This window comes from Molothrus ater, assembly GCF_012460135.2.
Source record: "Molothrus ater isolate BHLD 08-10-18 breed brown headed cowbird chromosome W unlocalized genomic scaffold, BPBGC_Mater_1.1 matW_random_MA34, whole genome shotgun sequence".
NCBI classification, from domain to species: domain Eukaryota; kingdom Metazoa; phylum Chordata; class Aves; order Passeriformes; family Icteridae; genus Molothrus; species Molothrus ater.
Window position 1 is genome coordinate 299,873 of NW_026530820.1, and position 25,095 is coordinate 324,967.

The 25,095-nt window shown below is 49.5% G+C and overlaps 1 long non-coding RNA gene across 1 annotated transcript; it reads right to left on the minus strand.

Annotated features, from left to right (window-relative positions):
• Positions 1-745: 745 nt before the first annotated feature.
• On the minus strand, positions 746-2,820 carry LOC129047154 (uncharacterized). The gene is made up of 2 exons (XR_008509146.1): positions 2,579-2,820; positions 746-1,463 (listed from the first exon to the last, which is right to left on the minus strand). It is a non-coding gene; the product is annotated as an uncharacterized LOC129047154 (long non-coding RNA).
• Between the last annotated feature and the right edge of the window lie 22,275 nt (positions 2,821-25,095).

Sequence of the window (25,095 nt, forward strand, 5' to 3'; positions counted from 1 at the left end):
TCCAGAACGCGGAGCAACACCCAGGGGAAGCCGCCGGACCAAAGGGCGGCGGGGGGAGGGAATACACGTGTTATATAGGAGAGACGGGAGGGGGAGAGCTCAGACAGGCAGCGAATGGGAACCCACGGTGAGCGCGGGCTTTTCAGAGAGACAGGACGGGAAGCCAACCGAGAGAGCTCAAAGGTGGGACCCTGGTCCCCGGCCCAATAATTCCATATATAACACCGAAGTTTCTGGATAAAAGGGGGGCTTTTGGGGGTGACAGAAAGGGCGCGGGTTTCCAGGGTAACTGGTGATTGACAGATAACTGGGAAAGAGGGGGAATTCCAGACAGAACCATTATACAGAAAAAGGGGGTAACAGAACATTCCAGCTTAAACCGGGGGAGCATAATGACACAACACAACAGATATAGACTGATATTTCAGCTGATTCACACCAAATAGATTTGTTGAAGTCATGAGTATGCATATATGTTACAGCATGTTTAGATTGCCCCCCTCCACAATTAAGGAGGGAAATACAGTAAACTAAAAATTGGTACTGTGGTGGTTTCAGTTCAAAACCAGGCAGAAATACCAATTTCGTGTAGTGGTTTTGGTTCGCAAATCTGAAATTTCACCAATTTTGAGATTTCCTGGCCAATGCACTAAAGAGTGTGGCAGGTTCGGTGCTGGCCAATCACCAGTGCACTCACTTCCTGCTGTGAGATAGGATTAGGAGAAAGGCAAAACAGGCTCAAAACTTTAAAAGGGTGTAAAGAAAATTTTATTAACAGTAACTAAAAGGAAAAAAAGTAGTAGGAATCAAAAGAAACCCTTCAGAACACTTCTCCTTACCCCACAACCTTTTCCACTGACAATGTAAAGAAACTGTTATAAATGATCAATCGAGAAGCCAAATTATCAAAAATGAGAAAAGATTTTATTTATCTTTTTCCGCGACCAAAATACGGTCCTCAAAACCACCACAGCCAAAGAGACAACGTCGAGCCTGGGTTCGGCGCTGGGTGAACCTGGATCTGACCTCTATCGCATCGGACCCTTCCCTGTTCATGAGAGCTGCTTCTAGCGGGGTTGCTTTATACAGTTTATTATGCCCGAGGAAGAGGAGTCCCAGTTTCTTTTGTAACTCTGCATATTCATAGCTGTTTCTTTCACTGTGCAGAGCTGGACGATTGCTGTTTCCTGGTTGACAGCCGGTGTTGATCGAGTCTGGGGAAGTCGTGTATTCACATGTATCTTTCTGGTGACTTCAGCTATCTTGTTCGATATTATCAACAGGGCGATGATTGCTCTTAGGTGTCTTCCGATGACTCGGGATATCGGTGATCATCGCACTGGGTACGTCTATTCATAAGTGTCAAGGTTTGACACTGGCACAATGCCAGTGCCCCCATGAAGATACCTTCTCCCTGGTTTCTGCTGTGAGATGTGACCAGGAATAAGCAAAGCAGGCTCTTACTTAAAGAAAAAAAAAAAAACAGAACTTTATTAACTACTCTACAACTACAGATAAAAAGGAACACACACACAGGGAAAATGAAAACCTCACAAATGCATTTCCTCCTCCCCCCACCAAATTTCCAACCCAATACATTTGTTCCTCAAATCACTAACTCTCGGTCCAGCACCACCTTTTAGACAATCAATCCTCAGTTCATCAAGAGGAGAGGAGTCCTTCTTGTACCATGGGCTTCCCCTGGAAACACAGCTGAAGCCTCGTGTGTTTCTGTGTCACTTGTGGCACTGCCTGGAGAACATCTGCCATCGTGACTTCTTCCTTTTCATGTCCAGTGCTCTCACCACTGAACACGGACCAGAACTGCTTCTAGGGTTGTCTTTTAAGGATGCTCTGTCTCGATCCAAAAAAGGCACAGTCTCTCCTTTGGGACACCTGTCCCCACAATCTCTCCTTTGGGACACCTGTCCCCCCCATATTTTTCACCCCCTGGGGCCGAGGGGCATCAACACTGAGCAGTCTCTGTATCACAAACAATCTCTCTTTTGGGACACCTGTCCCCCCCATATTTTCACCCCCTGGGGCCGAGGGGCATCAACACTGAACCCTCTTGGTTCTGAGGCCATTGCCTCCCCCTAGAATGCAGTCTCTGTATCACAAGGAACATGGTTTTGTCCATGGCTATACAAAAAGAGTCCAGCAAAAGCCACTCCATCATCTCTTCCCACTAGGATTCTTCTCACTCGCCCAGACCTCTCTCACACTGGCCCATTTCTTTCTTCATTTTCCACTCTATCTTCCAGGAGAGGTCAATGATCTGTAAAGTTCTCATTCTCCAAAAAGGGGTTAAAAGCTCCTACAAGCGGCCGGCTGAACCCCCCCCTCTTCTCCGTCCCAGCCGTGCTGCCGGCACAGGCCCATGTTTATCAAGCCTCAAGGTTACAGTCCCAGGCAGCGGCCCTCCCTCTCTCTCTCTGTGTCTCTCAGGGGGGGCTGCCCGGTGGCTCCCAGTGTCTCTCTCTCTCTCTCTCTCTCTCTCTGTGTCTCTCAGGGGGGGCTGCCCGGTGGCTCCCGGTCTCTCTCTCTTCCACCCTTCCACCCCGGGGCTCAGGCCTACCTCTCCCGGCCACATGGCTTTCCCCTCCCCCTGCCCAGCCAGCAGCTGGGCCGGGGGAGAGACCCGAACTCTTTCCCACCGGAAACCCAAGAGGACCCTCCCAGGGGAGAGCTCTGCTTTTAACTCCGTGTTCTCAGAGGCGTGTCCATGTCTCAATGGTCAGGTTAAATGCCAATATTAAAGTCTGAATATCCATTGGCCAAAAACACAGCATCCCAAAAAACACATTTCCTGTCAAACCACCACAATAAGTTAACTGCCAATTGTTCTCCTGCTGCCTCCAGGAATCTCGGAATTCGAATAGACATCTGCCTCTTGGGCTGCTTGTGGTCAGAGACTCGTTTGGATTTCACAATCTTTATAAAATACATTCTTTTATAGCATGAATTATTTCCCAAAATGTATTACAATCCCTCCCCTTCAATATAAACACATTAGTTCATGCTCCCACTACAACTCATATTGATAGTGGAGCCCTGGAAAATGTTAAAAATAGTCTTTGAAAATATTAGGCTTTGTGTTTTCTCAGATCACTGCACCTGCGTAAGCAGTATGATAAAAGATAGAATTGTTAGATGTGATGATTGTTTAGTAATTAAATATAATTATTATATAACCATAAGAAGAATCGTGAGAAACTATGTTGGAAACTTAAAGGGGGCTATGTTTAGCTGAAATCTGTTTATACAATAGAACAATATAAGTTTAATAATTAACATGAAAGTTATGTAATGATAGAGTATAAAACACGTTTGTCGGGTTCGGCTGTCTGTCTCTGCCCCGACACGGGTAGAGTGGTTCTTGGGTGGCACGCGTTTCAAAGGACGAGTCTGGACTCTTCAGCTTTTCGATCTTCAGATTGCTTATTATTTCTTATCTACAAAATTTTCTGTCTGCTCAACAGAGGTCTGATCTGCAAGCAGTCACAGGCACTCTCTGACCACCCACGGGGCAGTCATGTCCTTTTATACTAATATCTACGTATGTCTCAGTCTCTCTGCGAGCCTCTCAGGAACCCTGGGCCAGTCCCGAGTCGGCAGACACCGGGGAGGGCAGCCCCGACACGGCCGACAGCAGGGAGACACTCTCTGTGCCCCGAGGGTACTGAGGGCACCTGGGCTGGGCGCCTGTGCAGCACAAGAGATACCAGAGACATCGGTAGAAGAAAAAGGGGCCGACTCTCAGCAGGGGTTAGTCCAAGGTTTTATTAAGAGTCCCGGAGGAACTCCTGCACCTCAGGGGCCTCCTGCCGAGAGCCCCGGGGGATGTCCGGAGTTCACATTTAAAGGGGGGAGGAAACCAAAAGCAGATAACATTTACTGACCAATAGGTATCTCTGGGGGATAGATACTGGGGGATAGACATATAGGGCAGCGTATGGGACTAGGCCTGGGGGGCTGACCCCTGGCCTCTGGCAAATCACTCGACAACTTGGACCGAAACTTCTGGATGGGGGGCTGGGATGCTGAGTGATAGACAGAGAGCCAGGGTGGGGGTTTAGGGAATGATCTCATCCCAGGAGAGGGATAACACAGATAAAGGGAGGGGAGTACAGTCTGGGATAAACCATTTGGGAAAAATATTGGAATACAAAACAAAACTACTTCAAAGTATTACAAAATATAAAAACACACTACAACATACGTACATAATATTTACCTTTATTTTCCAATACTTTTCACCCATGTTAGCAAGTGCACCTTCACCATAAACCAATCCCCAAGTGCCAACATCACCACAGGAGATGGAGGACAAGAAGAAGAAAGAAGAAGGATGAGACACACCCTGATCCCTCCATCTTGTCTCCATAACCCCCCTGTACCAAAAACCTTAAAGTCTATATTTCACCCTCTAAATGTGTACCTTTTACACCCTTCACTCTAAAGTGATTCTCATGTCCTCAAATTCTTGTCACTTCTGTGGATGGATCAAAATCAAGCCACCAAACACTCTTGGCAACATTCCAGGATTTCCGAGACCCCCAAGGGTTCTCCTGGCATCTCTGGACATCGGGAACGATGTGCTGAGATCCCACACACGTTCACCTCAAATGTATGGTCGGAATCAGATTTGGGTGGAAACTACCCCGATTCCCAGAGCTCTTAAATAAAAAGCACCGCATATAATCGCTTATGTGATTATGTGTTTTTGAATGCTAACAATATAACTATCATCTATATAATTTCTACATCTACCCTCCACCTCCAAGGATCTCCTACAAAGAGAAGGCTTTATTTAAATTCTTATCATGCCCTGCTCTCCTTACGGGATTCCTTGATAGCCGTTATAATTGTTCTCGTTGCGTTTGACCTGTTTCTCAAATTTTGCCAAGACTTTGGCAGCACTGCTTGTACACTTTCCCTCTCCCAGGCTCATGATTTTGGACACGCTGTTTCCAGAAGCCAGCTCCGGGTCCATGGGTACTACTGCTATCTGCATACCTTGTACCACAGAGTGTAACAGTCTAATAAAGCAAGGTATTAGACATGGGAGGAATATGACCCCAGCTACTGAAAACATTGCAAAAAACATTCTTTTGTTCCACCAGGCCCCGTCGAATAATCTGTCCCACCAAGATGATTGCAAAATGGAATTCCAGTTCTGAACTGGGACATGGGCCACCTTCTTTATTTTGGCTGCTAAACCCCTTATGGTTTCTCCATAATCATCAATTTCAATGCAACATTCCGACTCGTTGAATTTTCCACACACTCCCCCTTCCTTAGCCAACAAATAGTCTAAAGCTATTTGATTTTGGTACACAAAAGCCCACACCTGAGTGTGCTGCCGGCTTAATAAGTCCAGGGCCTCCAAGGTGTGGTTTGACACAATTTCCACCACTGCCTGCAGCCTGATCAATCAATTCAGCAGATAGATTGGGGTCCTATATCCATAGCTTCCGTCCTGAGCCCACGCGGCCAGCCCAAAATAATCAATTATCCTTGCCGCTGGCCATTCCTCCTCTCCCCAAGTTTGCCTGCCACTTATGACAGGTATCATTTTCTTCAAGCTTCTCCTTTCCCTGTTCAGGGTCTCATATAAGGGGGCCCCTAGCAGGTTACTTTTCGTCCAGGGAAGAGTGAAGAATACAGGTCGGATCATGCCCAAAGTGCATGATCCCTTCCATCTGGGAGGTAATTCGCTGTACGCCTTTTTCCCACAAATCCAATAAATTCCATCTGGGGCTTTCCACTTGATATTAGTTTTCCCTGGGTCTCCCCAATATTCTTTCAGTCCCCCCAATGACTGGTAAGGGTTAGCTCCGGGACTCTTGACACAGCAAAGTCCCATCTGACCATTCCATTCGCAATTTGTCTCATTTTTCTGACTCCAATATCCTGTAGGAGGTTCTGGTTGCCAGATTTTGCTCCTACTATTTTAATTTATCGTCAAAGTGGATATACACGGGGTATACCCCACCATTTCGGTATATTTCTTTCCCTGTTGACTGATGCAAATAGTTCCAATCACTTGCTGGTCCAACTCCCATCCCTCAGGTCTCTGTGCTAATTTTAAGACCCGTGGATTGTCCCACTTCAAAAGTTGTTCTGGAGCTAAACTCTCACCCTTCCAGGGCCATTTTTCATCAGACTTCAGCCCCCCACGAATCCAACAATTTGACAATCCCAATTCAGTTGCTATCTCCTGAACCAAGACAATGAATAGGTTTCAGTCTGGGGAAGGTAATCCCCCATCAGCATATTGTTTATCGAGCTGCTCGTACTGTTCACTCAGCGTTGTCATCCTTTCTTGCTCCACCCTTTTCTTTCTCAACTCTGACTCCCTTCTCTTCAGCTCCTGAGTAATTTACTTCATTTTCCCCTCAGGATCTATCCCATCTTTGTTCTTTGCAAAACAGACAGCCCTATCATACTTCAGACAAACTCTGTCATCGTTTGCCTGTACTAAATCCAGCATGATGGGCTCTCTATTTATGGTGAGCCTGCTATCAAATTTCAAATTCCTTCCAACCCAGTACGTTTTCCCACTCATTACACACATTCCCAATTTTGAATTATCATAACACAATGGATTAACTTGATGATACACTACAAAAATCGATTCCAACTTTCCCCCGACCCACATTGTCTGATTACATTGGCTACAAATGGGGATTGACATTGGTTCCACATTTCTTTTCAGTATTTGGTGGCTGAGCCTGTCTGACCACCTGTTCTTCATTCCAGCCTTTGGATCTAAGCACAACACCTCTTTGCCCATTTAGCACAATTTCACCCGAGTGCCGTTTATCGAACAGTACCTGCCTGGCTCCCTGATGCATTCCTCCGGGGCTTGGTATGCTGAGATCCCCCTGTCTCCTTGTCCAATCAGGACAATCTGCGTACACTCACTGCACTCATCTACGAGGTTTCAATTCCCGTCATGGATTGGGGTCTCAATGTGCAGACTTTGCGTCCCGCACATGGCTAGGCTCAGGCCAATCAGGATTCCCACCAGGCGTACTCCTCTGCCTTTGCCTCCGCCCCCTAGGGTGCCACCAGCGGCGAGGAAGACCATCTTCATGGCAGCAGGAGTACTCTTCAGGGAATGCATTCTCAGACTGTGCCACATACCTCCTCTTAAAGGCACCCCACCGTGAGACCTTGAAAGCATCTGAGCTGCACGGTACCTTGATTGATTTTCGGCACTCCACATCCAATATCTCTGCCTTTGATTTGAGTTTTCCACGTACCCCATTCTGGAAAATGTGGAACCACTCCTGCGAGTCCAATTCAATAATACCTAAATTTGTGGCTAGGGTTAGAATGCGGTCAGTCAGCTCAAGCTCTTCCTCCAAACACTGAGTGCACAATCCCTTTGGTCTCTGTCCCCTTCTACAATGCACAACAAAAACCCTTTGACAATATTCACACTTGAAGTGTACAAACGGATAGCATACACAGTCTGACAGTATACAACCTATCCGATCACCGTCAGTCATTTATGTGGACGATGAAGCTTGATCTTTAGGTCGCCTGGAGAAGAAGTGACCCTCCACTTGGGAGCCTCCTCCTGATGCTTGACCTTTTTCACTCTGGACACGTGTGTCCAACCTTTCTCCGCCGTCCGAATGGCGGTGTCTGTTGTCAGAAAGACAAGAAAGGGGGCCTTCCCAGTGAGGGGAGAGGGGTACATCTTTCCACACTTTCACAAGCACCCTGTCATCTGGTTGAATTTTGTGGATACTGAATCCCAGAGGGGTGCTCTGAGATACTATCCCCTGTTTCCTTAGTTCCTGTAGGTTTTTATTTATCGCTACTAAGTACAGTTGAATTTGGCTATCCTCCAATCTGGGGTGTCCCACCAGCATCCCATGCTGATATGGCATTCCATACAGCATCTTGAATGGTGAGAGCCCAGTTTCTGTGTGAGGCATAGTCCTGATATTAAGCAAGGCAAGAGGGAGGCACTTCAGCCAGGACATCCGAGTTTCCAATATCAATTTAGACAACTGCGCTTTCAAGGTCTGATTCATCCTTTCAACTTGTCCTGAGCTCTGGGTATGCCACGGGGTTTGGTATTCCCATAAAATGCCTAGCACCTCTGCCAACTGCTTAATAATCTTCGAAGTAAAATGAGTTCCCTGGCCCGAATCTATGTAGTTTACCACCCCATATTGGGGCACAATCTCCTCCAACAGTTTTCTGGACACCATTTGAGCCGTTGCTCTTGGGCTCGGAAAAGCTTCCACCCAGTGAGTCAGTTTATCCACTATCACAAGCACAAATTTGAACCTTCCCACCTTGGGCAATTCAGTAAAATCAACTTGGATTCTTTCAAAAGGTCAGTACGCAATGGGACGACTTCCCAGGATTGCCTGTCTCACTTTAGTTTTGTTAATTGTCTGGCAGATCAGGCATCCCTGCATCCCTCTACCTCCTATTTGGCCAATTCATAAATTCCTCTGCACCTGAAAAATTTCAGAAATTGTTCTGCTAGGGTCTGAGCCCCCCAATGTGTTCACTGGTGCAGTCTCCTCAAGATCCTCCTGGTAAAGCCTTTGGAGACTAGTTCTCTCCCATCCGGTAATTTCCACTTACCTTCCTCTAATTTTCCCCCTATTTTCTCATAGCTTTCAATCTCCTTTTGGGAGGGTTGAGGAGGGTGGTCTGGGATCTCAATTCTTTCCATCTCCGGGGTGTCGCTATAGGACACAAAGGAACACACGCTCACACTGTTCTCAAGGTGAAAGAGAGAAAAAAGGCCGTTTATTTTCTGACTCCAACATTTATAGTTTTCCAAAAGTGACAGTGGATTGGAGGGTGACAGTGGCACCTCTCCAATGCCACTGGTTAAACCAACAGTCCATCAACTCTCTCCTCCTCCATAAAGGAATGCAAAACAATAAGTTATTTACAGAAAGTGTGTGAGAAAATTCACTACAAGAATGTCAACATCAGAAGGCTTAGAGAATCTTAAAAACTCAGGGTGACATCTCACCCTTTTTCCATTTAAAAGGAAAAAGAAAAGAAAATGAACAATGTAAAAAGGAAAACATGAACAATGCTCAGTGTCCACTTGCGGATGAATCATCAGAGCGATCACTCCCGTCATCTGCATCTGAGTCATCACTCAATGATCCGCCCGCTTGATCCCTTTCAGGTTGGTCACGGTCTCCGTCTTGCTCATCGGCTGGGTTCTGCCTCTGTGGTCGCAGGTCAGGGCGAACACATTTCGAAGGTACCCAGCGTACCCCAGTATCTGTGGATACACAAGCATACCCGTGCCCCGAAGCGATAAGGTCGTAGGGACCTTCCCACTGTTTGGTGACTAAATTCTGCACCCGAACCTTCGCTCGAGGCTGATGTGCCTCGTCCGCAGCCTGCAACGAGAGATGGTGATTCAAAATGACAGGGTTATTTGAGTTCTGTGGCACAGTGAGATGATTGATTGTGTACAAAGCTTTTGCCAACCGACTGTGCGGGGTTTCACCCTGCATTCTGAAGCCATTCATTATATTGAACAATAAGTTTTTGAGAAATAAAAGAATTAAAAGAGATTTAAAAGTATATCAAGGGAATCGCAGAAGTTAATAAATAACCTAAAATACACTATTAGGAAGAACTTTGATCAGATATTTGGATAAGTTAATAAATAGCCTAAAATACACTATTAGGAAGAGCTCTGATCAGATATTTGGATAAGTTAATAAATAACCTAAAATACACTGTTAGGGAGCCCTAACTTTGATCATATATCTAGATAAGTTAACCAAAAAACACACACAGAAGAAACTTTGGAATTAGAATATTTGAAGAGGAAACATTGGAATTAGAATATTTGAAGAGAAAAGCAGAAATGGAAGCCAATAAGTTAAAGTGACCTGCCAAGCCATAGAATCAAGCCAACTACAACAATAACTTCTGCCAAGCCATGGAAAAACATGCCAAGAATAACAGGAAACTGCCCAAATTAGGAAAAGCTTAAAATTTAACGAAGGAAGACCAAGAATTCCTGGAAGACTCCGACTGTACTCCTGCCTACCTATGAATATGCATGTAATAATGATGTAATCCTTTTTCAAAATTGTATAAAAACCTGCTTTTGCTGTACACAATTTGGAAATCCATTTAGTGATTTCTCCAACGCGTTGCCAATAAATACCTCCTGCCTATAGACCTCAAATCCAGTCTCTGGGCAGCTTATTCTCGCCTATTGGGGCAAAATTCGGCATCAATTCCCCGTTTTTGTTTTTGAAGAACCCGCTTCAGAGTACCATGAGCGCGTTCTACAATAGCTTGACCAGTCGGGGAATGAGGGATCCCGAACTTGTGCGAAACACCCCACAACTGCAGGAACTGCCGCACCTTTTGGGATGCGTAAGCAGGACCATTGTCGGTTTTCACCGCAGAAGGTATGCCCAAAACGGCAAAGGCCTGCCTCCAGTGGGCAAGGACATCGCGGGCCTTCTCCCCAGTGTGAGCCGAAGCCCACATCGCAGAGGAGAACGTGTCCACCGTGACATGCACATACTTGAGCCGGCCAAACTCGGCAACCAGGGTGACATCGGTCTGCCAAAGCTCCAAGGCCCTAAGGCCTCTGGGGTTCACCCCTGCCGGCAAAGGCGGGGCAAGTGCATGGCAGTCATCACATGACTCAACAATGTCACGAGCCTCAGTTGGCGTCAGCTGAAACTGCTTCTGCAGAGTATGTGCGTTTTGGTGGAAAAACCCATGCGATGCCTTGGCCTGCGCGAGTGTATCAGGCTGAGGCGCTACCCACGCTGGGTTAGCCAGCTTGTCAGCCCTCGCGTTACCTTCCACTATAAAGCCCGGCAAAGTGGTGTGACTCCTCACATGCAGAATATAGAATGGATGAACCCGGGCCTGAATGGCACACCACAAGGTCTTCAGTAAGTGAAACAAGGCAGGATTACTGACCTCCTTCAAGACCGAATGACCCAACCGCTGTGCGATATCAGCCACATAGGCGGAATCCGTGACCAAGTTGAAAGGCTCCTGGGAGAATCTTTCAAATGCCATGACAGCAGCCCTCAGTTCAACCAACTGGGCTGACCCATCCTCGTGGCCTTCCAGAACCTGCCACTCAGATCCATCCCTCCAGGTAACAATGGCCTTCCCAGTCCTCCCTGAACCATCAGTGAAGACAGTGGGTCCTTGCACGGGTTCCTGGCTATTTTTGGGCCGCAAAGAGATTTTTGTGGATTTTGCCATATGCAGTAGCCTATGGCTGGGCAGATGATAAGTGATCTGCCCGGAGAAATTTTCCAGAGCACTCTGCAGGGACACACTGTTTGCAAAGCTCCAGTCAAAATCCTCCCGTTGCACCGGGAGTATGATCTTTGCGGGATCCGCACCCATCAATTGCAAACACCGTTGCCGGCATTTGATTATCAAGCGAGCGATCAATTCAAACAACGCAGTTGCCGTCTTCTGCGGCTGATGGGGCAGGAAAACCCATTCCAAAATGTGCAAGGAATCAGACCAATTGTCACTCCACTGGCCAATGATACCTGTGGGATACGAATCTGGAGTGGTGATGAACACAGTGACATCAACGGAGGGATCAATGAGATAAACTTGGCAAGCCGAAACAGCTCGCTGAACCACCTCCAACGCTTTATGCGCCTCAGGGGTCAGTGTGTGAGGTGATTTTAGATCACCGTCTCCTTTCAGCAAATCATACAGAGGAGACAGCTGCGCATCGGTTACTCCCAAATATGGACGCAACCAAGTGCTGACACCCACCAATTTCTGAACATCATTCAGTGTCCTCACAGGATGCACAAATTGCACCTCCTGGTGACGGATCGTCCGTTCCAGAATTTTGACCCCCAAATACTTCCAAGGTGGTTGATGTTGGACCTTCTCCGGAGCCACCTGCAGTCCCTGAGCATGCAAAGCATCAAGCAACCGAGGCTGAATCCTCAGCAGCTCATCCTGGGTGGACGCGGCCACCAAAATGTCGTCCATATAATGATACAGACGTGCATCAGGAAACTGCCTGCAAACTCCAGACAAGGCACGGGCCACATACCACTGGCATATGGCCGGAGAATTGCGCATGCCCTGAGGCAATGTCCTCCATTGATACCTCTGTGCAGGCTCAGCCTCGTTAATTGCTGGCACTGAGAAGGCAAACTTCGGTCTGTCATCGGGATGCAAAGGAATTGTAAAGAAACAATCCTTCAGATCCACAATGAGGACCGGCCAGTCTGCAGGAAGCATGGTAGGCGATGGCATGCCCGCCTGCAATGTTCCCATGCTTTCCAGCACGGCATTGATCTTTTGGAGGTCTTGCAACAACCTCCATTTCCCAGATTTCTTTTTGATGCAGAAGACAGGAGTGTTCCAGGGACTGGTGGAAGGCTCCAGATGACCCTGGTCCAACTGCTCCTGCACCAGATTCCGAAGGGCATTCAACTTCTCTTGAGGGAGGGGCCACTGCTTTTCCCATACAGGTTTGTCAACCAGCCACCGTATAGGAGGCGTCGGACACTCTGCGCCCTTCACTGCAGTGGCCCCCATCAAAAATCCGTCCCAATGCGCACCCCCCAAGCAGACAGAACATCCCTCCCCCAAAGGTTGGCAGGAGTAGAAGTAACATGAGGCCTAACCCAGGCCACCTGTCCCTCTGGGTTCGTGACCAACACAGGCCGTTGGCTCACATAACATTGCGCCGTCCCTCCCAGGCCAGCGACAGATGTCCCCACCGGATCCAAGGGCCACTCTGAGGGCCAGGTCACAAGGGAGAGAACCGTGACATCCGCACCGCTGTCGAGAAGCCCACGGACGCGGACTTCTGGCGGCGTTGCACCAGGAACAGACAGGGTGCACAGCATCTCGGGACGGTCCTTGGTCAGTGCAGCAGTCCAGTGAACTTGAGGTGGCCCAGTGGAGCCAAAACCACCAGCTCCACGCGACTGATCAGCTGACCTGCAAACAGAGGACTTGAAAGGCACAAGTTGAGCAAGCCGCGTCCCTTTCGGGATTGTCACGGGGGGGGTGGGTGTGGAGACCATGGCACAAATCTGCCCCGTGAAATCTGCATCGATGAGCCCCAGGTGCACAATGATGCCCTGAAGGGTGGCACTAGACCTCCCCATAAGGAGAGCACTCATGCCCCCACCCAAGGGACCAAAGGCATCCAGGGGAACCTTGCATATCTGAGAAGACTCTAACACAACTGTTGCTGCGGTGCAGACATCCACTCCTGCTGATCCACGGGTGCTGGCTGCAAGCCGGCAAAGGAGACCTCCATCGGCACCGGGGTCTGGAGAGAAGCTTGTGTCCACACGCGTCCCCCCTGCGCCCTCCGCTTGCTGTTTCCCGAGCCTGGCAAAGCTTGGCCATTAGCATGAACAGTCGCCTTGCACACATCAGACATATGATTCGGCCTACCACACCGACCACACAAGAACATGGGGAACTTCACCTTCTGCGCTTTCTTCCCCTGCTTCTTGCCAGCCTGTGCAATCCCCCGCTGCGGCCGCTTGCCTTGCGGCGCCGCCCAAACCGGCTGCACAGTGGCAGCCACGGCAGCCAACTTCCGATCCTGGGGGACAATGTCCGCACAGGCCTCCGCCATCTCAGAGACAGTAGGATCACCAGGCAGAGCCACTATGACTTTCCTACAAGCAGCATTGCAATTGCACTTGACAAGGTTCGTAATCGTAACGCTCCTTGCCACAGGATCAGGCACCTGCCTCTCCACGGATGCAATCAGCCTTTCTGCAAACGTCATGAAAGGCTCGTCATCCTCCTGGACAATGGTCGGGAACGGCGGCCTCGGAGCAGCCATTTCCAGGGTCTGAACAATTGCAGCCATGCCCAGCAAGTGGCATTGTTCAAGCACAAGGGGATCAAATCCAACCTGCCCTTGAACATTCTCATAAGGCCCTGTTCCCAGCAGCATGTCAGCGACAACCCCACGCCTGGGGTCCTGCGGACCCAGCGTAGCATTCCGCGACACCGCGTGGGCCGCAAACCGAGCCCACTTGGTCTCAAAAACACCATACTGCACAGGGTCAAAAAGAGAACGTGCCACACGACGGAGATCGTAAGGCGTCAGCCTGTCTGAATCAACCCTCCGGAGAGTCCGCATAACCTCAGCGGACCCCAAACCATGCTGAGCAACTGCCTCACAGAGCTCCTTCTCCAGCTTATATGAAAGGGGTTCATAGGTGTTATGAGCAACACCCCTGAGCACAGGGAAAACCTGAGGATCCCCTGGCAAAGCCACCGCACCTGACGCTCCCTGGTCCTCAGGCCCAACAGGGGCAAAAGACGAAAGTCGCCTGGGAGCCAAGCCAACACCACTCGGCCCTGGGCCCCCCGCAGCACCGGCAGAGCCAAAAGAGCCCGCCCCGCGACCCTGCAGGTGCCGCGAGGAAACAGGCTCATTCATCTCGTCAGTCTTGGTTTTCGCCTCTCGCCAAAAACGTTCGGGATGCCTGGGACGCACGGTCACCTGACAGGCAGGAAGCGTCCACAAATTCGACGAGGAAGTGCCGTGGCCCCAGGCACCCACCGGCCTCCCGCTGGCCGTGTCAACAGGTGCGCTAAAGGTAAACACCCCAGCGCCCTGTCGTGTTACAGCTCCAGCAGGGGGCGCCCCAGCGGACGCAGGTACCGTCCCGGCCCGCAAATCAGGCGCGGGCCGGGACGAGACCGGCGCGGGGCCCCCGGCCCCCGACACAGGGGAGGGACGGGACGCCGAGAGAGACGCAGTCCGCGCAGCTGCGTCGCTGCGGGATGGCACTAGGGAGCCCGGCAAGCCCCCTATGAGGGTCCGTCCCAAACCACAAGACTGCCCAGCGGGTACCGCCCCCACCGAGCAGAGAGGGGCGGGCTGCCCGCCCACCGGAGCGGGGCCGGACAGAACGCCGACCGACGCCCCGCCCCCGGCTGCGTCCACCGACTGCACACGCTCAGCGGGCTGCGCTGGCCCAGGGGCAGGTGACATCCCGCCCCCGGGTGCTTCCACCGACTGCGCATGCCCAGCAGGCTGCGCAGGTGCAGGGACGGGCGAAGTCGCCCCCCCCGCCGATGAGCCCGGCTCGGAGGTGGGCGACCCCGCCCCCGCCGTGGCCAGGGGGAACTTCGTGGAAACACCGCAATTCGGACACCAGGTCGTCACCGAACCAGACTCAAGCCGAGGCGGAGGCTGGCCCTCAAGAACCGGAAAGGCACAAAGAAAAGGCAACCCGTCCCCCACCCCACCGCCCACGCCGGGCGAAGCAGGACGAGGACGGCCCGCCGAATCCACAGAGCCCGCAGAAACCCACGGGGCTCCGCCCCCCAGCACACCGTCCGGAGGCGGGGAGGGGGACTCCACATCGGACAAAAATTCAAACTCCCCCTCCTCCACGTCCGAGGCAGAAGAGCTTCCCTGGGAGCTCCGAGGGGTACAAGAGCCAGACCCCTCCCAAAGCTCCACACATTTCTTCCACTGCACCAGCAGCGGTCCCGCATCTAGCGTGCAATCGTCAAAAAGGGCCTCCATGAGGCGGGTCCCCACACGAGACCACTCCTCCCTGGAGAACACCCTCTCAGGACCCGAAAGAAACCCTCGCTCCCGGGCCCACAGAAACAACCTCTCAAAGTCATCCCAGGAAACAGAAATCTGTTTCCACTCCAGGACCCCCCTCCAAAGATCCAAAAGGAGGAGATCCTCCTCAAAACCCACAGCGCTCGCCATTACCCCAAGAACCGCAGGCAAAGCACCAAAGAGAGGGGGGGGAAAACCTCACCGCAATCTGCTGCAATACACACGTCAGGGTCACCAAATGTCGCTATAGGACACAAAGGAACACACGCTCACACCGTTCTCAAGGTGAAAGAGAGAAAAAAGGCCGTTTATTTTCTGACTCCAACATTTATAGTTTTCCAAAAGTGACAGTGGATTGGAGGGTGACAGTGGCACCTCTCCAATGCCACTGGTTAAACCAACAGTCCATCAACTCTCTCCTCCTCCATAAAGGAATGCAAAACAATAAGTTATTTACAGAAAGTGTGTGAGAAAATTCACTACAAGAATGTCAACATCAGAAGGCTTAGAGAATCTTAAAAACTCAGGGTGACACCGGGGTACTTACCATCATCAACGCCGCGCTTTTTGCCTCCTGGTCTGCCAAATTGTTTCCCCAGGTTTGAAACTGCATCCCCACCTGATGCCCTTTTACATGAACTACCGAAATTTCTTCAGGCTCCCTTATCGCTTCCAAAATCTGCCTGATCAATTCCCTGTGCATCAGTCCTCATCCTCGAGTGTTGATCAACCCCTTTCTTCCCAAATTTTCCCAAATGTGTGAACCACCCCAAAGGCATACCTAGAATCTGTGAAAATCATTCCCTTTCTTCCCTTCAGTCCTTTCAAAGCTCTCAGAACTGCGTACAATTCGCAAGCCTGTGCTGACCATCCTGTATTCAAAGGACCCGCTTCTATCACCTTTGCTGTTCCTCCGTCCACAACTGTGTATCCTGATTTCCTTTTCCCTTCGATCACCCTGCTTGAGCCATCTACAAACCATTTTTCCCCTTTGTCCAATTCCTCTTCTTCTAAATCTGGTCTTATCTTGGTCTGCAATTCTTCTGCTTCCACACAGTCATGAACAAGCTTTTCCGAGGCTTCCCCGAACAAAAACTGAGCCGGATTTTGTGCTGTAGTTGTTCACAATTCCAAATCCAGCGAGTGGATCAAAATGGCTTCATATTCTAACAACCTAGTGTCCGTGAGCCATTTATCTGCTTTTAGTTGTAGTATACCCCTCACGCTATGCGATGGAAATACTACCAATGGTGCTCCAAAAGTTACTTTGCTTCTTCCACCAACAATGCCACAGCTACGATAGCTTGCAAGCACATGGGCCAACCCCTGCTTACAGGGTCCAAAAGCCTAGACAAGTAACTGACCGGTTTCCTGGCCCCAGCCCAGTCCCGTGTTAGCATGCCGTGGGCTGTATGACTGCTCACATCCACAAACAGCTGAAATGGCCATTTCACATTGGGGAGGCTCAACACTGGTGCTGCCATGAGTGCTTCCTTGACTCCCCTAAATTCATCCTCATCCTTTTCTGTCCATTTGATTCTGTCCGTGGTGAGTTTCTCGTACAAAAACTTCACCTTCTCACTGTATCCTTCGATCCATTGCCAGCAATATCCCAACAACCCCAGCAACTGCCTCACTTCTTGTCCGTGGGGGTGGCAGGGCAATAATCCCCACCACCCTTTCAGGATCTAACTTCTTTTTTCCTTTGGTTAACCAATGTCCCAAATATCTGACCTCGGGCTCTGTGAACTGCAGCTTTGACTTAGACACCTTTAATCTTTTTTCCCCAAGAGAGTTTAAAAGTTCAATGGTACTCATCCTTACATCCTCCTCCCTCAGACCCACAATCAACAAATCGTCTACATACGGTAGCAATTTAGTTCTTTCCACTGGTAAAAAGTGACTCAGCACTTGTTCGAGTGCTTGCCTGAACAGGTTTGGGGAATCTACGAAGCCCTGAGGCAACAATGTCCATCTGAGTTGTTGCTTTCTGTTCGTTTCTGGGTCGTCCCATTGAAACGCAAAGTAATCTCTGCTGTCCTTTGTGTCCTAGGGTGATGTTATGATGCTTGTATCCCCATTCGTGTGTTCTGTTCATGCTGGATATTATGTTCTGTGCCTTCAAGACTGGCTCTGGAGAGTGAATGTTTTGTTTTGGTTTTCCTATCAGCCACTCCCCCACGGCTGGCGGGACACACAGACGGGACACTACATAGTGCAGCTTTTGCTTTTTGCTTTGCTTTTCGGTTTGCTCTTGCTCTTGCTTCTGCTTTGCTCCTGCTTTGCTCTCGCTTTTTGCTTCTGCTCATTAGTTAGTTTAGCTGAGCAGTCCAAATTTTTTCCTGGACTGTTTCTCCTTTCCTTTTTTTGGACCTACTCGAACCTGCTCCAGACTGGGACCTGGGAACACCGAGAATTTGCACCCTGTGGCCTGCAGCAGCTACCCCAGCGCCGGAGGGACTGAGAACAGAGTGACCACCCCCAAGAGAGACTTTCTGAATTTGTCATCTTTTTCAGAGCAGTGAAAGAGTGGTGTCATCCGGTATTGTTCATTTTGTGTACTGGGGGGGTGCTGTGCCTGTTAAATAAACAGGTTCTTTCCACTTCTCTCCGAGGAATACTTCCCGAACTGGTTGGGGGGAGGGGCTGTGTGCGTTTGCTTTCTGGAGGGGCCCCCTTTTGGAGGTTTTCTCCCAAATTTGCCCTAAAACAGGACACTTTGCTAAAGGACAAGTCCAGAAATCATCTTTCAAGTCAATCACACTGTACCATGTTTCCTTGGGAGATATGTTATTCAGCAGAGTGTAAGGATTCAAGACCGTGGGGAGCAGTCTCTTAGTCCCCTGATTCACAGCCCTCAAATCTTGCACTAGCCTGTAGCTACCATCCGTTTTCCGCACTGCCAAAACTGGGGTGTTGTGCCGGGACATGCACGGCTCCAACGTTCCTTTTTTCACTAGTTCATCAATTACTGGTTTCAACCCCCTCCTTCCCTCCATGGGGATAGGGTATTTTTTGACCCGAATGAGGTCTTCTGGCCTTTCAATTTCAATGCAAATTGCTTCTATGTCCAATCTCCCGGCCTCCCCTTGGACATACCAAACCTTTGGGTCAATTTTCTCCTCGTCCTGGGTGGTGAGTTGCTGCAACCTCACCTTGAGCTGGGAATCCTGCACTGTTAAACCGATTTCCAATGCCACCATCAAAACCCTTCCCAGCAAATTGAAATCTGCCTCTTTTATAAATAACATATTTCCTATGCACTTTTTGTTTTCTGTTTCTATTTCAACATTCTTTATGATCGGAACCTTAAACAGTTCCCCTTTTGCGCCGATTATCATCATTGCGTCATCGCTCAGAGAGCACCCTTGTGGTAATTGCTGCACTGTGGTCCGTTCAGCCCCCGAATCTACTAAAAATCATATCTCCTGCCTGTGGGGTCCCACTCTCAATTTTATCAAGGGCTCCCTCGGTGTTCCAGACCCCAGACTGAAAAGCCCCTGACACCCCTAATCTTCCTGAAACATTGTTTCGTCTTTGACCTTGTTGGGACAATTCCTCCAAATGTGTCCCTTCTGCTTGCAGTAGTAGCACTCAAAGTCTTTTTTCTGGTTGTTTGAGCCCTTCCCTTGGGAAGGGTTCTGTTTTTGCCTGGTCTCTGACCTGTTCTTGTTTCTGTGCCTCCCTTACTGTAGCCACTAACACTTTCGCCTGAATTTTCCGCTTTTCTTCATCTCTTGTCATGTAGATCTTCTGGGCTTTCCCGGAGCAATTCCTGCAGTTCCCTGTCCTGCCATCCATCTTTTCCAATTTCTTCCTTATATCTTCCCATGATTTTGCCATAAACTGGGTTTTCAACAAGACCGCCCCAATTGGGGATTTGGGGTCCTTCCCGGAATACATTCTTAGGCTTTTCTGGAGCCTTTCCAGACACTCCGTGGGTGTCTCATCTTTTCCCTGACATTCCCTGAGTACCTTGCTCATATTTTGTCCTTTTGGCATCGCCTCCCGGATACCTTGTATCATCATATTTCTAAGATTTATCATTTTCTGTCTACCTTCCTCCATCTGGGCATTCCAAGACGGCTTCTGGTCCGGCCACCTCTGATCCCTTCGCTCCCCCTGTGGATTCCTGTGTTCCCAGTCCCTGATCGCAGCTTGTCTGATCATTTCCCTCTCTTCATTGTTGAACAGCAATCTCAGGATCGCATTGAGATCCTCAAGTGTAGGTGCTGGTCCCTAGGAATTAATCTAATCTTTCTGCCATCCCCATCAGTTTTCCCATTTCCTTCTTGAAAGCCCTCATGTCTCCTGTGTCGATCGGTGCGTGTACAAAGCCGATGACTCCTGGAGCCGTCAGTACCTCCCGAAAAGGGAAAAGACCGGCTTTTCCTCCTTGTCCTCACTATCTCCAGTGGTTGCCCTCCTCATTCTCCACCTCGTCCGATGGGCCAGAGGAGAGTCAGCTTTCTTCGAGGGAAGGATCTGTTTCTCCTCAGTTTTTGGAAGTGGCGGGAGCTGGGACTGCTCGCCTGGGAGCGGAGGCGCCGATGCCTGTTCACGTGGGAGGGGAGACGCCGCCGCCAGCTCCGGTGGAAGCTTGTCCCTGTGGGAGCGATGCCTCTGGAAGCAGTGCGGGCACCTGAGGTACCTGCGCTTGCGCGAGCTGGGGCAGAGGGACAAGGTAGGGAGGTGGAAGGTTTTCCAGTGGTTCTCATTCCTTGCTCCGGGTTGCTGAGTGCCTGAGAGTTCTGATCGGGTACAACCCTGAACAAGCATATTTCCACATCTCAGCATACTCAATTTCCTGTGGGCGGTGATTGACTACATGGTCGTATAGGGTCTCACACGTCCATACTTCGAAGGTGCCAAAAACCGGCCAGACCACGTATTTTGCGATCTCCTTTCCTCCCCACTTTTCCATACAAAAATGAATCATCTTTTCCTTGGATTTCCCCACCCTCCTGGGGCTTTCTTCCCAATGTTTCAACATCCATCCCAATGGGCTTCCCCTTGGGATTTCAGGCAAAACCTTTTCAGGGTCCTGGGGAGGGTTTCTCTGGGGCTTTTTCTGGCACTTGCTCTTTTTCAGTCCCATTTTCCCAAAAACCCAGTTTGCAATTTTTCCCACCGCGAGTCCTTTTGGTGGGGATTCTTGACACAAGTCCCGAGTCTTGTCCGGTACTGATTTCCTGAGTCTGTGAAAAACCACCAGTCTACTCGGCCGCACGGAGAACCGTTTCGTGGGTTTTTCGACTGGTAACGAGCTCTCTTACCTGTTTCTCCGGATCAGAAGGTTGACCAGTTCCCAAAACCTTTTTGGAACATTCTTTCCCCTCCTGACTCCAACCGTGATCGACTCCCCTGAACTCCCTACAAGTCCCAGGACTCACGTGTGATAAGTAAAAGCGCTTGCTTCCCCCTTGACCGACCACTTCCCTCATGGGAGAGTGGAACTGTGATCTTGGGGTCCACACTTGCTTCGTGATAGAATCATGCCTCATACACACGCTTGATCACACCCCACTCAACCACATGGTACTCACGGTTCCTTTTCCCGTGTGGATTCTTTGTGCACATCGATTTTCTGAGTGAGAAAAAAGCACTGTGGCCTCAGAGATCCCCTTTCGGATCGCTCCGAGTTTCCTGAGAGCTCTGGGCCCATTTTTATCCCTCTTTGGCTGTGGTTCTGGCTTCAGTTTGGTGTTTAATTGGTTTCGCTGACTCCCAATCCCGTCAGGCCACACAAATAGATGCAAGGACTTTAAAATTTTAGTTCTAGACAGTTGATCTGTTTGGGAATCAGAAACTAAAGCCTTGTGGAGAAGGACTTGGGGATTCTTGTGGATGAAAAGCTGAACATGAGCCAACAGTGTGCACCCGCAGCCCAGAGGGCCAACCACATCCCGGGCTGCATCAAAAGAGGTGTGGCCAGCAGGTTGAGGGAGAGGATTCTTCCCCTCTACTCTGCCCTTGTGAATCACAGAATCATGGAATGGTTTGAGTCGGAAAGCACATTAAAGATCATTTTGTTCTAATCCCCCTGCCACAGGCAGGGACACCTTCCACTAGGCCAGGTTGCTCCAAACTGGTCCCATCTAACCTGGCCTTGAACACTTCCAGGGATAGGGCAGCCACAGCTTCTCTGGTGTCCTGGTTTAGGGCAAATTTGGGAGAAAACCTCCAAAGGGGTTCCTCTAGAAAGCAGATTTAAGCAGCCCCTCTCCCAACTGGTTCAGGAAAATATTTCCTTGGAGAAAAGTGGAAAAAACCTGTTTATTTAACAGGCAAAGCAATCACCAGCACAAAAAAAAAATTGAACAATATTAAACAATAAAATCTCTTGCCAATCTGAAGAGATGACAAACTCAGAAAGTCCTTTTTGTGGGTTGCAGCTCCACTCACTCAGTCTGTTATCAGTCCCTCCAGTGCTGGAAATGCTGCGGCCCAGGCCAGGCCCAGCCTGGTGGGCCATAGGTGCGAGCTGCCGGTGCTCTTCTGGGTTTTCAATCCAGAGCAGATTTAAACAGTTTCAAGAAAAAGAAAAACCACAGTCCAGGGAACTTCTCTGCCTCAGCTAGCTAAAAACTAACTAAAAAGCAAAGGAGAGCTCTCTCTCTCAATCTCCATGCTGCAGACAGCATAGTCCAGGAGAAGGAATGTGGAGGAGTGAGTGCAGTTTCTGAAAACAAACTGTGTGCTTCTTCTTCTCCCTCCCTTTGCTCTTGGAACCAGTCTTAAAGGTGCAAAACTTATGTCCAGGCTAAACAGATGAATGGGGATATAAGCATCATAAAGTCACCCCAATGACAGTCTGGTCAGAGAGAGAGAAAGCTAGATAAGCTTTCCCATGAATCAGTCTGGGAAGCTTTAGGGAGCTGGAGAGAAAGAATGATAATCAAATATTAAACAATCTGCAGGTGGTGTTTTTTAACAAGTTGTTTTTCTCATAAAGTTGTCTACCGATGGGTGTCTTCTTAATTAGCCAATCATGTGAAATGTATTGATTAAATGACCAATCAGGTCCACCTGTAGGGAACCAAGCTATTAAAGAAGAGGTTTGAATAAACAGGCTGCTTTTTAGCCTTTAGCCTTCTGATTTGAGTCTGTGTCATCTCTGAATCAATGGTGACAATCTGGTCAACCTGTGCAAGTGCCTCATTACCCTCACAGGGAAGAATTTCTTCCTAACAGCTAAGCTAAACCTGTTATCCTTCACCTTAAGGCCATTCTCCTCCTTGTCCTATCATTCCATGCCTTTGTCAAAAGTCCCTCTCTAGCCTTCTTGTAAGCCCCCTTTAGGTACTGGAAGGTTGCTCTAAGATCTCCCTGGAGCCTTCATTTCTCCAAGCTGAACAACCCCAAACTCTCTCAGCCTGTCTTCATAGGAGAGGTGTTTCAGCCCTGTGAGCATCTTTGTGGTCTCCTCTGGACCTACTCCAGCAAGTCCAAGTCCTTCCTTATGTTGAGGGGCCCCAAAGCTGGATGCAGTACTCCAGGTAAGGTCTCATGAGAGCATAGTAGAGGGACAGAATCACCTTCCTCGACCTGCTGGTCACACTTTTTCTTATCATACCCAGGACAGGGTTGGCTTTCTGGGCTTCAAGCCCACATTGCCGAGTCATGTCATGCTTCTGATTTACCAACATCCCGAAGTCCTCCTCCTTCGGGCTACTCTCAACCCATTCTCTGCCCAGCCTGTACTTGTGCTTGGGATTGCCCCAACCCAGGTGTAGGACCTTGCACTTGGTCTAGTTGAACTTTGTGAGGTTCACACTGTCCCACCTCTCAAGCCTGTCCAGATCCCTCTGGATGGCATCCCTTCCCTCCAGCGTGTCAACTGCAGCACACAGCTCAATGTCATTGGCAAACTTGCTGAGCATGCCCTCAATCCCCCTGTCCATGTTGCTGACAAAGATGTCGAACAGTGCCGGTCCCAATACTGACCCCTGAGGGACACCATTCATCACTGGTCTCCATTTGGGCATTGAGCTATGAACTGCAACTCTGAGTGTTACCATCCATTCAGTTCCTTATCCACTGAGTGGTCCATATATTAAATATTAAGCCCCAAATGTTTCGGGGTGTGTCCTGCCTGGCTTCGTCTGGCCTCGCTGCTGGACCAAAGGCGGCAGCTGTGGCGGTTTTCACCCCAGAGATGCCTTTGGCTGGCTAGGTGCTGCAGCTGGGCGCTCAGAACAAGTCCAGGCAAAATAGGAACTCAGTTTACCTTTGGTAGAAAAGGTTCAGACGGTGAAGAGAAAAGGAGCGGGTTCTGCCGTGTAGCTTAGATCCAGAGTTTATTGTAGCATGGTAGACATCTGAATGTGGCAACAGCTCCAGACAGAGCTGGCAGAGACCGAACCACGGCAGAGACATGACAGAGACAACGGCAGAGACCCCGACCGCATGGTCTCGTGTTCTTTTTAAGCCCCGGGGACAGGGGGAGGGGACGGACAGGTGAGGGCCAACCAGGTGTGAGCAGGGGAAGGGTCAGGGGATGTGGACGCTAGGACAAACCAATGAGCCCAGACCTGGGGGGGCATCTGCCAATCACTCAACACCTTGCTGGAAGGTGCCAGGCAGGAGGGCAAAGGGGGAGGGGGAAAGGTTGGCATCCTTGAGGGGGATGGGATAGGTGAGACAGGAAATGGCGACACACTGCAACATCCATATATTAAATCCATGTATCTCCAGTTTGGAGACAAGGATATCATGAGACAGTGTCAAATGCTTTGCACATTTCCAGATACCAGTCACCTTTCCTTCATCCACCACTGCAGTAACCCCATTGTAGAAGGCCACCACATTTGTCAGGCATGATTTGCCCTTAGTGAAGCTATGTTGGCTGTCAACAATAACCTCATTATTTTCCATGTGCCTTAGCATAGTTTCCAGGAGGATCTGCTCCACAATCTTGCCAGGCACCGAGATGAGTGACTGGTCTGTAGTTCCCTGGGTCTTCTTTATATCCCCTTTTAAAAATGGGGGTTATATTTCCCTTTTTCCAGCAAGTGGGAACTAGACCAGAGTGTCGTGATTTCCAAAATATGATGGATAGTGTCTTAGCCACTTTCTGCACAAGTTCCCTCAGGACCTGTGGATGCATCTAATCAGGTTCCATGGACTTTTATGGTTCCTTAGATGGTCTAAAACCTGATCTTCTACAATGGGCAGTTCTTCATTCTCCCAGTCCCTGCTTTCACCTTCTGCAACTCAGGCAATATGGCTGAAGCACTTGCTGATGAAAACTGAGGCAAAAAAGTCCTTTGGGGCAATTTACAGGTATTTCCTTCCTGCTTCTCAAGTGTTGGTGTTTCCTGGTTCTCTGACACTCAGAAGTACATTTCCTTCCCCCACTGAATCTAGTTTAAAGCTCTGTTAATAAGTCCAGACAGCTTGCTTCCAGAACACTCTCTCCCTATCTGGTCATGTGTGCCCCACCAGGTGTCAATATGCCCTGTCTTTTAAAGGTGCATCCAAGATCATAGAACCCAGAACCTTGA